Source organism: Loxodonta africana, unplaced genomic scaffold (genome assembly GCF_030014295.1).
Source record: "Loxodonta africana isolate mLoxAfr1 unplaced genomic scaffold, mLoxAfr1.hap2 scaffold_113, whole genome shotgun sequence".
Classification (NCBI taxonomy): Eukaryota; Metazoa; Chordata; class Mammalia; order Proboscidea; family Elephantidae; genus Loxodonta; species Loxodonta africana.
In genome coordinates, this window is record NW_026974876.1 from 362,695 (window position 1) to 375,011 (window position 12,317).

General features: G+C 52.1%; 1 long non-coding RNA gene across 4 annotated transcripts in view; it reads left to right on the forward strand.

The window, feature by feature from the left end:
* Positions 1-4,047, forward strand: part of LOC135229175 (uncharacterized) — a 167,044-nt gene extending 162,997 nt beyond the window's left edge. For all 4 annotated transcript variants that reach the window (XR_010319939.1, XR_010319940.1, XR_010319938.1 and 1 more), the window contains 2 exons: positions 1,054-1,172; positions 3,767-4,047. This is a non-coding gene — a long non-coding RNA (uncharacterized LOC135229175). The remainder of the gene's footprint in view (positions 1-1,053; positions 1,173-3,766) is intronic.
* Positions 4,048-12,317: the final 8,270 nt, after the last annotated feature.

Sequence of the window (12,317 nt, forward strand, 5' to 3'; positions counted from 1 at the left end):
CCCACTGAAATCCTATTTCTCTTTCCTTACAAACATTATGCTCATTCTCAGGGCCCTGAGACCTCATCTGCAGATGAGTCTTGTCCTCTTCTCTCCTTGGCGGGGGAAGCTTTTGAGTGGACCTCATATCTTCAGACAGCTATCCTGGGGCTTCTTCCACCCTGGTGCCGTAGGGCTGCATCTCTCTTTGTACTAGAAGGGGCGTGGAAGGGGCACAAGGCTAAAAGAGGATGGATTTTCCAGGTGAGGTGGGTTTAAGAAGCTTGAATGAACTTCTTCCCTGAAGGGTGCATATTTTGCAGTCCAGACATCCTGCTTCTCTCAGTCTAAGAGTCCTAGCACGTCTTCAGGTGCTTTCTCCTTTGACCTTGAGGCCATGCCTGCACCCTCTGCAGCCAGGTCTCCCACATGTGTAGCAGCACCAGTAGGTGTGGTAGCTTCTTCAGCCCCTGTCTCCTCCTCCAGATGCTCCTGGAGGTGCCTGGCTCTTCTTGCCAGGACTCCAGGATGCTGACCAGGGACTCAGTGTTGGTTAAAGGATGTCGGCCAGTGACCACGTGTCCTCATTTCCTTTGAAGGCTTAGGCTCCTTGCCTGGGCAGAAGACAGCCAAGGTCAGTCTGAGCCTAGACACCTAGTGACCGACCTGTGACACTGCAGCGAGTGATAGATGTTAATTTCCATACTCAGGTATCCGCAGGTGGCCGACTCAGAGTGGTCGGAGGTGAAGTGTAACTAGAGATCACACAATCATGAGGGCACGGGCCAAAGGTCAGGGAAAATAGCTGAGGTCGTGGAGCTCTAGCGGAGCCAGTCTAGGGCACAGGCCTCCCTCCTGTATGTGGCAAAGAAGCGATCCATGTGCCGCCTTCTGCAGACTCTGGACTGCTGGGGCCCTGGTTGCCCGGATTTCGGCCTTGTCTTTGGAGAAGTGACGCACATGCACTGTGCCACCGGGGGCTGTGCCCCAACAGAAGCAAAATCTTGACAATACGGGCTTCAGTTGACTTTGCCTGTGCTCTCCTTTGGCTGAGTGACTTCGTGTGTTTCCTAGCAGGTGAAGGCATTCGTGGAGAGAGGCAATTTCCATGCGTGCAGGCAAAGTGTGTGCTGAGATGATGAGTTGCTGGAGACCAGGGTGGACTCTTCAGACCCAGAATAGGCCTCTGACAGGTATGTGTCAATGTTTTCTGCCCATGGCACTCACCCGGGTATTTGCATAGAATGTTATCAGCGGGATTAGTAGTCTCCGGAGAGGCTGCCACTTGTCAGCGAGCTTCACCTGGCCAGGTCCGCCCGAGATGTAGCTCCCCAATCAATGACTACTCTCTAGACCTTCCAGATAGACTAGCAGATCTTCTCCGCCCATGGGCAACCAGTAGAGCCAGAGGCCTTCCCCCTTTGCTCTTTCGTCTCTAGGCACTCTGTCAGGCACTCCAAGGTGTGAAGTGACAAGGGGGAGAAGGAAGAGATTTCAGAGAACGAACACATCAAGAGAGACAGGCAAGAGATGGTGAGTGGGGATGTCTTGCCTACTGATATCCTCAGGAAAGTGGGAAAGAGGTACCTGGCCGTGCTCTGCCAATGCCCTGAAGCAGTCCGCACCAGGGGCTCCCTTGTGCCTACGTAGCCTTTCCCAGTGTGTGCTCAAATCCTGTGGCCACAAGGTGTCCTAGGTCACAATGGAGGGCCCTGTGTCATCTGCCTGTTGGGCAGGATCTCTGCCATTGTCTGAGTCTTGTCACCAGGCCCATCATAAGCTCCGCCCACTCTTCCTGTGGAGGTACTGTCTCCATGGTGATGGCAAAGAAGCCTGAGTTCCGCCCACCTGGCCTTGACTTCACCTACCTGGCCTGCTGACCCTCACTCAGACCTCTGTGTTGATCAAAATGAATGTCCGCCAGTGGCCAGGTGTCAGCATCTGGGATAAAGGATTCGGGACCTTGCCTGAGGCAGAAGGCAGCCTAGGTCTGCGGGTACTTGGAAGTCTTGTGACTTGTGACACTGCTGCCAGTGACAGATGGTGACTCCCACACTCACATATCCCCTGGTGGCAGAAGGATAGTGATGGGCGGAGAAACATGCCTCCAGAGCTCACGTTCAATGCGGCACCAGCCAAAGGCCAGGGCCAGGAGTGGACATCGTGGAGCTTAATTGCAAGCCAGTGAAGGGCCCAAGGATTTCTCCTATATGTGGCAAACAGGTCATCCGTGTCCCCACGTCCATAAACCATTGGACTGCAGGGCCAGACTGCCAGGATTTCGGCCTTGCCATCGGAGCCCGTCCACATACACAGCGTTGCACCGGAGGCGGGGACATGTAGACAGCAAAAACTTGGAAAATGGCATCATCTCTTCAATTTCCCTAGCTTCGGCCTTTTTCAGTGGCATGCTTTGTTTCCTAGTAGGATAAGGCACTGACGGAGGAAGGCATGAGTATGTGTGTAGGAAAGGTGTGTGCTGAAAGGGTGACGACGTTGAGACCATGTTGGGATCTTCAGTCCCAGGACAGGCCCCTGGCAGGTGTGGGTCAATGTTCTCTGCTCATCCGAGTTGGCGGGCGAGGTTTTCACCAAACAAAGCAGCAGTGGAATTATTCCTCGCCGGAGAGGTTGCATCTGTCCACAAGCTCCACCTGGCCAGGGTCCGCCCCTATTGTATTGCCCATGTCAATCAAGAGAAGCTAAGACCTTCCAGAGAGACTACCTGCTATTGTCTACCCACCGGGAAGCGGTCCAGCCAGAAGCCTCCCCCGTTTCATCTCCAGGCTCTCTGTCAGGCCCCTCATACTTGTGATGTGTCTCAGCGGTAGAAGGAAGAGATTTCTCTGAATGAACACATACAGAGAGGGGCCATAGATGCTGAGGAAGGGCGCCTTGTCTACTGATATCGTAGCGTAAGTGGAAAAGAGGTACCTGCCTGCTGTCCCAGTGTGTCGAACGTGTCCACATCAGGGGTTGGCTACTGTGAAATTATTCCCTGGTGCCCTCGATTTTCTGGCCAAAGACACGAGGGGCCGTTGTGTGTCCATGGGTACAATGGGGGGCTCTGCAGAACTGGCCGGTTAGGCTGGACTTCTCCTATTGGCTCAGTGTTTGTGACTCGTCCCCGTCAGAAGTTCCGCCCAGCCTTCTGGTGGCTGTCTCCATGAGGATTGGGAAACAAGCCCTAGGCCCCGCACTCAGCCTTCACCTGGCCTACCTGGCCTCTTTCCCCTCATCTAGACCGCTCTGTGCATGAAAGAAAGGATGTCGGCCACTGACCAAACATCCTCATTTCCTTGGAAGGATTAGGCTCCTTGCCTGGGCAGAAGACAGCCAAGGTCAGCCTGAGCCTAGACACCTATTGACCTGTGACACTGCAGCCAGCGATAGATGTTGATGTCCACGCTCAGGTATCCGCAGTTGACGGATTCAGAGTGGTCAGAGGAGAAGTGTAACTAGAGATCACACACTCATGAGGGTACGGGCCAAAGGTCAGGGAAAATAGCTGAGGTCGTGGAGCTCTAGCGGAGCCAGTCTAGGGCCCAGGCCTCCCTGCTGTACGTGGCAAAGAGGTGCCACCCTCTGCAGAGTACGCTGCCACCCGCAGACTCTGGACTGCTGGGGCCCTGGATGCCCGGATTGCGGCCTTGTGTTTGGAGAAGTGACGTGCATGCAGTGTGCCACTGGGGGCTGTGGCCCAGCAGAAGCAAAATCTTGAAAATGGGGGCTTCAGTTGACTTTGCCTGTTCTCTCCCTTGGCTGAGTGCCATCCTGTGTTTCCTAGGAGGAGAAGGCATTCGTGGAGAGAGGCAGATTCCATGTGTGCAGGCAAAGTGTGTGCTGACATGATGAGACCCTGGAGACCAGGGTGGACGCTTCAGACCCAGGATAGACCTCTGGCAGGTATGTGTCAATGTTTTCTGCCCATGGCACTCACCCGGGTATTTGCATACAATGTCATCAGCGGAATTAGTAGTCTCCGGAGAGGCTGCCACATGTCAACAAGCTTCACCTGGCCAGAGTCCACCCGTGGTGTAGCTCCGCAATCAGTCACTACTGTCTAGACCTTCCAGATAGACTAGCTGATCTTCTCTGCCCATGGGCAACCAGTAGAGCCAGAGGCCTTCCGCCTTTGCTCTTTCATCTCTAGGCACTCTGTCAGGCACTCCAAGGTGTGAAGTGACTCAGGGAGAGAAGGAAGAGATTTCAGAGAATGAACACATACAGAGAGAGAGGCAAGAGATGGTGAGTGGGGATGTCTTGCGTACTGATATCCTGAGGAAAGTGGGAAAATTGGACCCTGGCCTGCTCTGCCAATGCCGTGAAGCAGTCTGCACCAGGGGCTCCCTTGTGCCTGCATAGCCTTTCCCAGGGTGTGCTCAAATCCTTTGGCCACTAGGTGTCCTAGGTCACAATGGAGGACCCTGTGTCATCTGCCTGGCAGACTGGATCTCTGCCATTGGCTAAGTCTTGTCACCAGGCCCATCATAAGCTCTGCCCACTCTTCCGGTGGGGAGACTCTCTCCATGGTGATGGCAAAGAAACCTTAGTCCCGCCCACCTGGCCTTGACTTCACCTACCTGGCCTGCTGACCCTCACCCAGACCTCTGTGTGGATGAAAATGAATGTCCACCAGTGGCCCAGTGTCAGCGTCTGGTATAAAGGATTCGGGACCTTTCCTGAGGCAGAAGGCAGCCTACGTCTGCGGGTACCTGGAAGTCTAGTGACTTGTGATGCTGCTGCCAGTGAGAAATGGTGACTCCCACACTCACATATCCCCTGGTGGGGGAATGATAGTGATGGGTGGAGAAACATGGCTCCGGAGCACATGTTCAGTGGGGCACCGGCCAAATGCCAGGGCCAGGAGTGGACGTCGTGGAGCTGCATGGCATGCCAGTGAAGGGCCCAAGGATTTCTCCAATGAGGCAAAATGCAGATCAAGCCAAGGAACACAAAGATAAAGCAGCTGAAGAAATTAAAAAGGTTACTCAAGAACAGAGTTAAAAATTTAATAAGCTGCAAGAAACCATAGAGAGACTGCAATCAGAGATTCAGAAGATTAACAATAAAATTGCAGAGTCAGAAAACTCAATAGAAAGTAATAAGAGCACAATTGAGGAATTGGAAGGCAGAATTACTGAGATTGAAGATCAAACTCTTGGGACTAATATATTTGAAGAGAAAGCAGATAAAAGAATTTTAAATGAAGAAATCCAAAGAATCATGTGGGACTTTATCAAGAGAAATAACTATGAGTGATTTCAGTACCAGAACAGGGAGGGCTAACAGAAAATACAGAGGGAACTGTTGAAGATTTGTTGGCAGAACTTCCCTGATATCATGAAAGATGCTCATCGAATTCCACATAAGGTAGATCTCAAAAGAAAGTGACCGAGACACATAATAATCAAACTTGCCAAAATCAAATATAAAGAGAATTTTAAGAGAGGCTAGGGATAAAGGAAGTCACCAACAAAGGAGAGTAAATAATAAAAAACTTGGACTACTCAGCAGAAATCATGCAGGCAAGAAGGCAAAGGGATGACTTACACAAAATATTGAAGGAAAAAAATTGCCAACCAGGAATCAAACCATAACCCTGGCCCTCTGGCCTTCGGGCCCTCTGGCCTTAGCCCTCTAACTCTAGCCCCTAAGCCCTGAGCCCCAAAGCCCCTAAGACCCTAAGCCCTTAAGTCCTAACCCCCAAGGCCCTAAACTCTAACCCTAATCCAAACCCTAACCCCATTCCCTAAACTCTACAACCTAAACACCTACACCCCAAAACACTACACATCAAAACCCTACACACTAAACCCTATACTCTAAGCCTCAAACCCTAAACCCAAACCTCAAATCCCAAACCCCAAACCCTAAACCTAACCGTAAACCCTAAACCCTAACACCTAACCCTAACCCCTAACCACCCTAACCCTAATGACCCTAACCCTCGAACCCTAACCCTCTAACGCTAACATGAAACCCTAATCCGAAACCCTAACCCTCTAACTCTAACCTCTAACCCTAACCCTCTAACCCTAGCCCTAATCCTAACCCCAACCTCCAAACCTAACCCCAAACCCTAAACCTCAAATCCCTAGCCCTAAACCTAAGAATGAGCCTAAGCCTAACCCTATCACTTAACTCTAAACCCTAAACCATAACACTTAAAACCCTAACACACAAAACCCTAACACCCTTAGCCCTAACACATTTAACCCTAACACCCTAAATGCCAAAACCCTAAACACTAACACCCTTAACCCCAACCCCTAACCCCTAAACCCTAAACTTAAACACTAAACCGTCTAACCCTCTAACCCTAATACCCTAACCCCAGCCCCCAGCCTTAACGCTCACTCTAAGCCTTAAACCTTAGGCCCTAAACCCTAGGCTCTAAGCCCTAAGCCCTAAACTCTAAATCCTAAAACCCTAAACTCTAAGCCCTAAGCCTAACCCTCTAATCCTAAACCCTAAAACCTTACCCCAAACCCATCCCAAACCCCTAAACCTGAACTCCTAAGCCCTAGCCCTAACCCCTAACCCTAATCCTCTAACCCTAACCCTCTAACCCTAACCACAACACCAACCCCAACCTCTGAACCCTGAAACCCTAACCCCCTAACCCCAAGCTTCTGAACCCTAAGCCTAAACCCTCTAACCCTAAATCCTAACCTTCACCCCCTCACACCCTCACCTTCTCACTCCCTCACTCTATAATCTTCTCAACTTCTAACCCCCTCACCCTCTAACCCCTCACCCTCTAACTCCCTCAATTTCTAACCCCAACCCTCTAGACCCCAACCCTCTAACCCCAAACCACATATCCCAAACAGACCCAACACCAACCCCAACCCTAAACCTAAACCCTAACCCCTAAAACCTAACCCAAACCCTAATGACTAAACCCCAAACTGCAACCCCTAACACCTAACCTGTAACTCCAAACTCTAACCTCAAACCCTAAACCTAACCCTAACACCTAACCCCAACCAAAAAACCCTAACCCTAAACTCTAACCCCAAACCCTAACGACCCTAACTCTAACAACCCTAACCCTAACATCCCTAAGCCCAAACCCTAACCCTTTTTGTTAGCAGCCATAGCACTTAACCACTAGCCACCAGGGTTTCCATGAGCAGTCACAGGAATAGACACATGCACACCCGTGTTCACTGCGACATTATTCACAGTAGCAAAAAGATGGAAACAACCTAAGTGCTCGTCCACAGAGGAATGGATAAACAAACTACGGTACATACACACAGTGGAACACTACACGACAATAAAGACCAATGATGAATCTCCGAAACATCTCACACCATGGATGAATCTGGGGCGCATCACACTAAGTCAATCACAAAACGACATATACAGTAAGAGACCACTATCATAAAAACTCATGAAAACATTTACGCACAGAAACAATCCTTGATGTTCACCAGGGAGACGAAGAGCGGGTAGAGAAAAGCCAACTAAACAATAACCAAAAAAACCAAACCCACTGCTGTCGAGTCAATTCCAGCTCATAGCGACCCTACAGGACAGATTAGAACTGCCCCATAGAGTTTCCAAGGAGTGCTTGGTGGATTCGAACTGCAGACCTTTGGTTAGCACCGGTGGCTCTTAACCACTACGCCACCAGGGTTTCCAACCAAACAACAGATCGGTGGTAACTCTGGCGAAGGAAAGACGGTACACAAGACTGGGGAATCAATCTCAGCCTCACTCTAACCCTAACCCTAAACCACTTGTGCCCGAGCCTAGTAACCCCAGCCCTAACCCCAACCCCCAACCACCTAAAACCTATACCCCTAAACCTAACTCCCAAACCTCTAACCCCCAAACCTGAACCCCTAACACCAAACCCTAACCCCTAACCCTAATCCTCTAACCCTTCTGCATCTCTGGGCCTCTCGAGTCTCCGTCTATTTTCTTCCTCCAAATCCTACTAACACTCAGTGGAATTTTGAAGTTTGAGCTGTGCTTTGCTTCTTGTTGTCTCCACCGGTCCCATCAAGGCACTGCATCATTTGCTCTGCTTCACTATTCAGTTCCAAAACCATGGCTTAGAATCGCCTGACACTGGACTTCAGCGATTCGGTGCAAGGCCGCGAGAGGGCGTGCGCACCGCCGGTTCTGTTCTGCCCACCAGGCCCTCCGAGCATGGGAACCTCCTGGACCTAAGATGGGACGAACTGGGTACCGCTCCAGTGGCGACAGCAGAAGCTTTTCTTCCCGAGGGACCCAACGCCCCAGGGCGCTCTCTCAATACTCCCATTAATGCTATGATTATCCTAACCCACTCCTTCTGTGCGACCTAGTGGGTCCTCTACCAGGCCCAGCCTTCAGGACCCGCACCCCCCCGCCGTGGTCATGTACAGGAACCTGCAGGGCCGCGCCCTCCCCGCCCAAGCTCTGCCCCTCCATACCCTGATGCCCTGCAGGCCTCTACTAGGTACCCGCCCAGGGGAGAGTTGTCGCCCCGCATGGGTCGGGGGACACGAGGGAACATTCGGAAACCACCCCCAGGCACGAAGCCGACTGCCCAATTGCCGGTATTGAGACCATGTGAGCAGGGCTGCCCCGCCAACTGGAGCCTGCAGGACATCACTCACGTTTGTCAGCTTCTCACCGCCCTCTGGGCTCTGGGTCCCAGAGCAGCCAATCCCCCGGGGGGGGGTGGGGGGCGGTCCGTCCGCAGGTGCTGGAAGATCGGGTTGGTGCCCATGGCCGGAGCGCTTAAAACCCTTAGAAACCCTCATAAACCGTCAGCTCCAGACTTTCAAATGTCAGCCTGAGAGACACCTAATCTCCAACCTAAAAAAAAAAAACAAAACACACCCGTTGCCATCGAGTCAATTCTGACTCATAGCGACGCTATAGGACAGAGTAGAACTGCTCCACATTTTCCAAGGAGCGCCTGGTGGATTCAAACTGCCAACCTTTTGGCTAGCAGCCTTAGCACGTAACCACTACGCCACCAGGGTAACCCACTAAACCTACTGCCACCAGGGTAGAGGCTCCAAATCCCGCCAGTGTGAGGAACCCTCAAATCCCCTCAGCACCAGAGACCGCGTCCACAGCTACCGCTACACAGCGCCGCACAAACGTTTAAGTTAACAAACAACATGGTTGCTCAGGACCCCTTCCTGCTACCCCACCCCTGCCACGCAGAGGGGGAGCGGGACCCGGCATCCACACTGTTAACAGACACTGAATCGCTGCTGCATCCACAAGGAGTAGGATCCCCGCGCTGCTCCACAGATTCCCAGGACCCCTTCCTTTCCCGGTGGGGCCCCGCCGACGCCCCAGCCCCGAGAGTAGACTAGCCGGGCGCGGGCGCGGGCGCAGGGTGCCTCAGCCTCCCAGGCACAGCGCCCAAAACAGTAAGGGGCAGCAGGGCCTTGGGGGGGGGATCCCTCTCTCCCCTGTCCGTGGCACCCTACGGAGTCTGGTGGGGGTGGGATGACGAATGGGGGCGAGTGCCCCGCCCTCAGTCTGGAATCTCACCCCCCCCGGGCGAACTCTGGGCCTTGGTTTCCCCCCTGGCACAGGGAGCAGGTGGGGGGCGGGGGGGAGGTGCCCACCCCCAGCTTGGCCGCAAACCCGCCCCGGGCAGAGGAGGGACCTGGGCGCAGCCCTGGACACGGCCCTTCTCCCCATGCCTTCAAGCCCCCAGGCCCGAGGGCACTCCGCAGCTGGAACCCGCGGCTGGACCCCCCCCCCCCGCAAATCCATGGGGATGCAAATTTCGCAGACCAGCTGCGTCTCCCGGGCCAGAGGCTCCCTCTCGCAGACCCTAGAGTGGCTGCGTCCGCCGGCCCCCACGCAGCGTCCGCCCCTGGGGATCACTCCGGACGGGGTACGCCGGAGGGGGCGATGCCAGCTGCTAACCCAAGGTCCGGACTCTCCAACCTCTGGAGCCCACGGGATGCTGGGACTGGGACCCGCCCTCCTGGCGCCTTCCCTCCACACCTTCGAGGGGCCGGGCTTGTTCAGTCTGGGAGCAGGTCCCTCCAGCCAGGTGTCGGAGTTTCCTACCTTTCAGAGAACACGGCAGGGAACGCAGCATGAACAGCATCCTCTCTAAGGCGCGCCATCCGGCCCGGGCCCCTCACCACCCGTCCCAGCGCTTCCGGGAGTAACTGGCTGGACGGCGAGGAACATGGCTGCCGGCCCCGCCCAGCGGCCCGGGTGGGGGGCGGGCGTGGGGGGGTTGGGCCTCCAGAGGGGAGGGTGGGGTCTAGAAGCAAGGACAACGCCAAGGTGTGCGGGGTGAGGAGACGGGAGACGTCAGGAGAGGGCCCCCTCGCGTGCAGAGTTAAGTATTGGAGGTGCAACGGTTAAGTGCTTGGCTAACTGAAAGGTGGGCCGTTGGAACCCACCAGCTCAGGGGTTGAAAAGATCTGGAGATGGGCTCCCATAAAGATTCTAACCAAACAAAATCCAAACCAGTTGCTGTTGAATCAATTCCGACTCATAGTGACCCTATAGGGCAGAGCAGAACTGCCCCATAGGGTTTCTGAGGCTATAAGTCTTTACAGAAGCAGACTGCCATGTCTTTCCGCAAAGAACCAACTGGTGGATTCCAACTGTCCACCCTTTGGTTAGCAGCCGAGCTCTTAACCACGGGGCCACCAGGGCTGTGCCATAAAGACTGCAACCTAGGAAACCTTGTGAGGCAGTTCTAAGTTGTCATACAGGGTTGATATGAGTCAGAATCTCTTGATGGCACACGACCATGATTGTACTAAGAAAAATTCCTCCAAGCAGCAGTCTACATGACCCCTGAAGCACACATGCATGCACGCTATCAAAGCAGTGCGGCCAAAGACAGGAATTTGGAATAGAGACATTATAGAGTGGACAGTGAAAAGTGATTTCTGAGGGGCATGCAGCTCAAGCGGAGGAGGTAGCATACAACTAAATGCCCTTCTCCTTCTATTGTTCAATGGTCTTGAGAAAGAATGTGTCCCAGGAATTAACTGTAGCCCAGGAGAACTTGAAGACAGCAAATACAGAGGACTGGTGAGGATGCTTCTGCAGTGGTCAGGGCGAGGAGTGATGGTGGAAGTGCAGGTGGGAACAGTGGGCAGGCTTGAGGTGTACTTTGGAGCTTGAGCTGCCAAGAATTGCTGGTGGATCAGATGTATGGGATGAGGGGAATGGAGAATCAAAGGTGACTTCTAGAATTCAGGCTACCATGAGCGCATGGTCACCAGAGCCATTCTCTACCATGTGGAAAATCATGGAGGAACAAACTTGAGAAAATGACCAAAAGATTTTTTTCCGGACATGTTAGATTTGGATGTCTGAGGTCATCCAAGTGTGGAGAACAGTTCCCAGCTGTGGATACCACTCTGAGGTAGAGTAGTTTTCTGGGTTCTAAGAATTTGAAGATCATCAGCCTATAGCTGATTTGAAAGCCACTGGTGGTGCAGTGGTTATGCATTTGGGTGCTACCAAAAGGTCTGCAGTTTGAATCTACCAGTCGCTCCTTGGAAACCCTGTGGGGAAGCTCTACTCTGTCCTATAGGGTCCCTATGAGTGAGAATCCACTCAATAGCGACTTTTTTGTTTTGTTTTGTTTTAATACTAAGCTCAGAAAAGTTGTGTGTCAGGGTTGTATTTTTTCACAATACTTATTCAAGCAGTCCGAATCTACCAGCCACTCCTTGGAAACCCTATGGGTCAATTCTACTCTGTCGTTTAGGGTCGCTATGAGATAGAATTGACCCAACAGCAATGGACTTAGAACTTGGACTTAGAGGAGCCCTTCCTTTGTCAAAGCTGAAAGTTTTAGTTCATACTTTTAAAAACTGCCATGTCTCGTGCTACACGGCTACCCTTACAGGAGCATTTTTGGTGCTAACTTGACTTGTTCTTGGTGAAGGGCTCTGTATTCATTTTCAAGGGCTGCCGTAGTAAATTACCAAAAACTCAGTGTCTTTAAAAAACATATAATCCATACAGTCCAAGAAGCTGGACTCTATGAAGAAGAAGGGGCACCAGGATTGGAGGAAGACTCATTAACAGCCTAGACATGCAGATGACACAAACTTGCTTACTGAAAGTGAAGAGGATTTGAAGATGAGGATCAAAGACTTCAGCCTTCAGTATGGATTACACTTCAACATAAAGTAAACAAAAATCCTCACAACTGGAACAATAAAAAAATCACGATAAACAGAGAAAATACTGAAGTCGTCAAGGATTTCATTTTACTTGGATCCACAATCAACACCCATGGAAGCAGCTGTCAAGAAATCAAATGACATATTTTATTGGGCAAATCTGCTACAAAAGACCTCTTTAAAGTGTTAAAAATCGAAGAT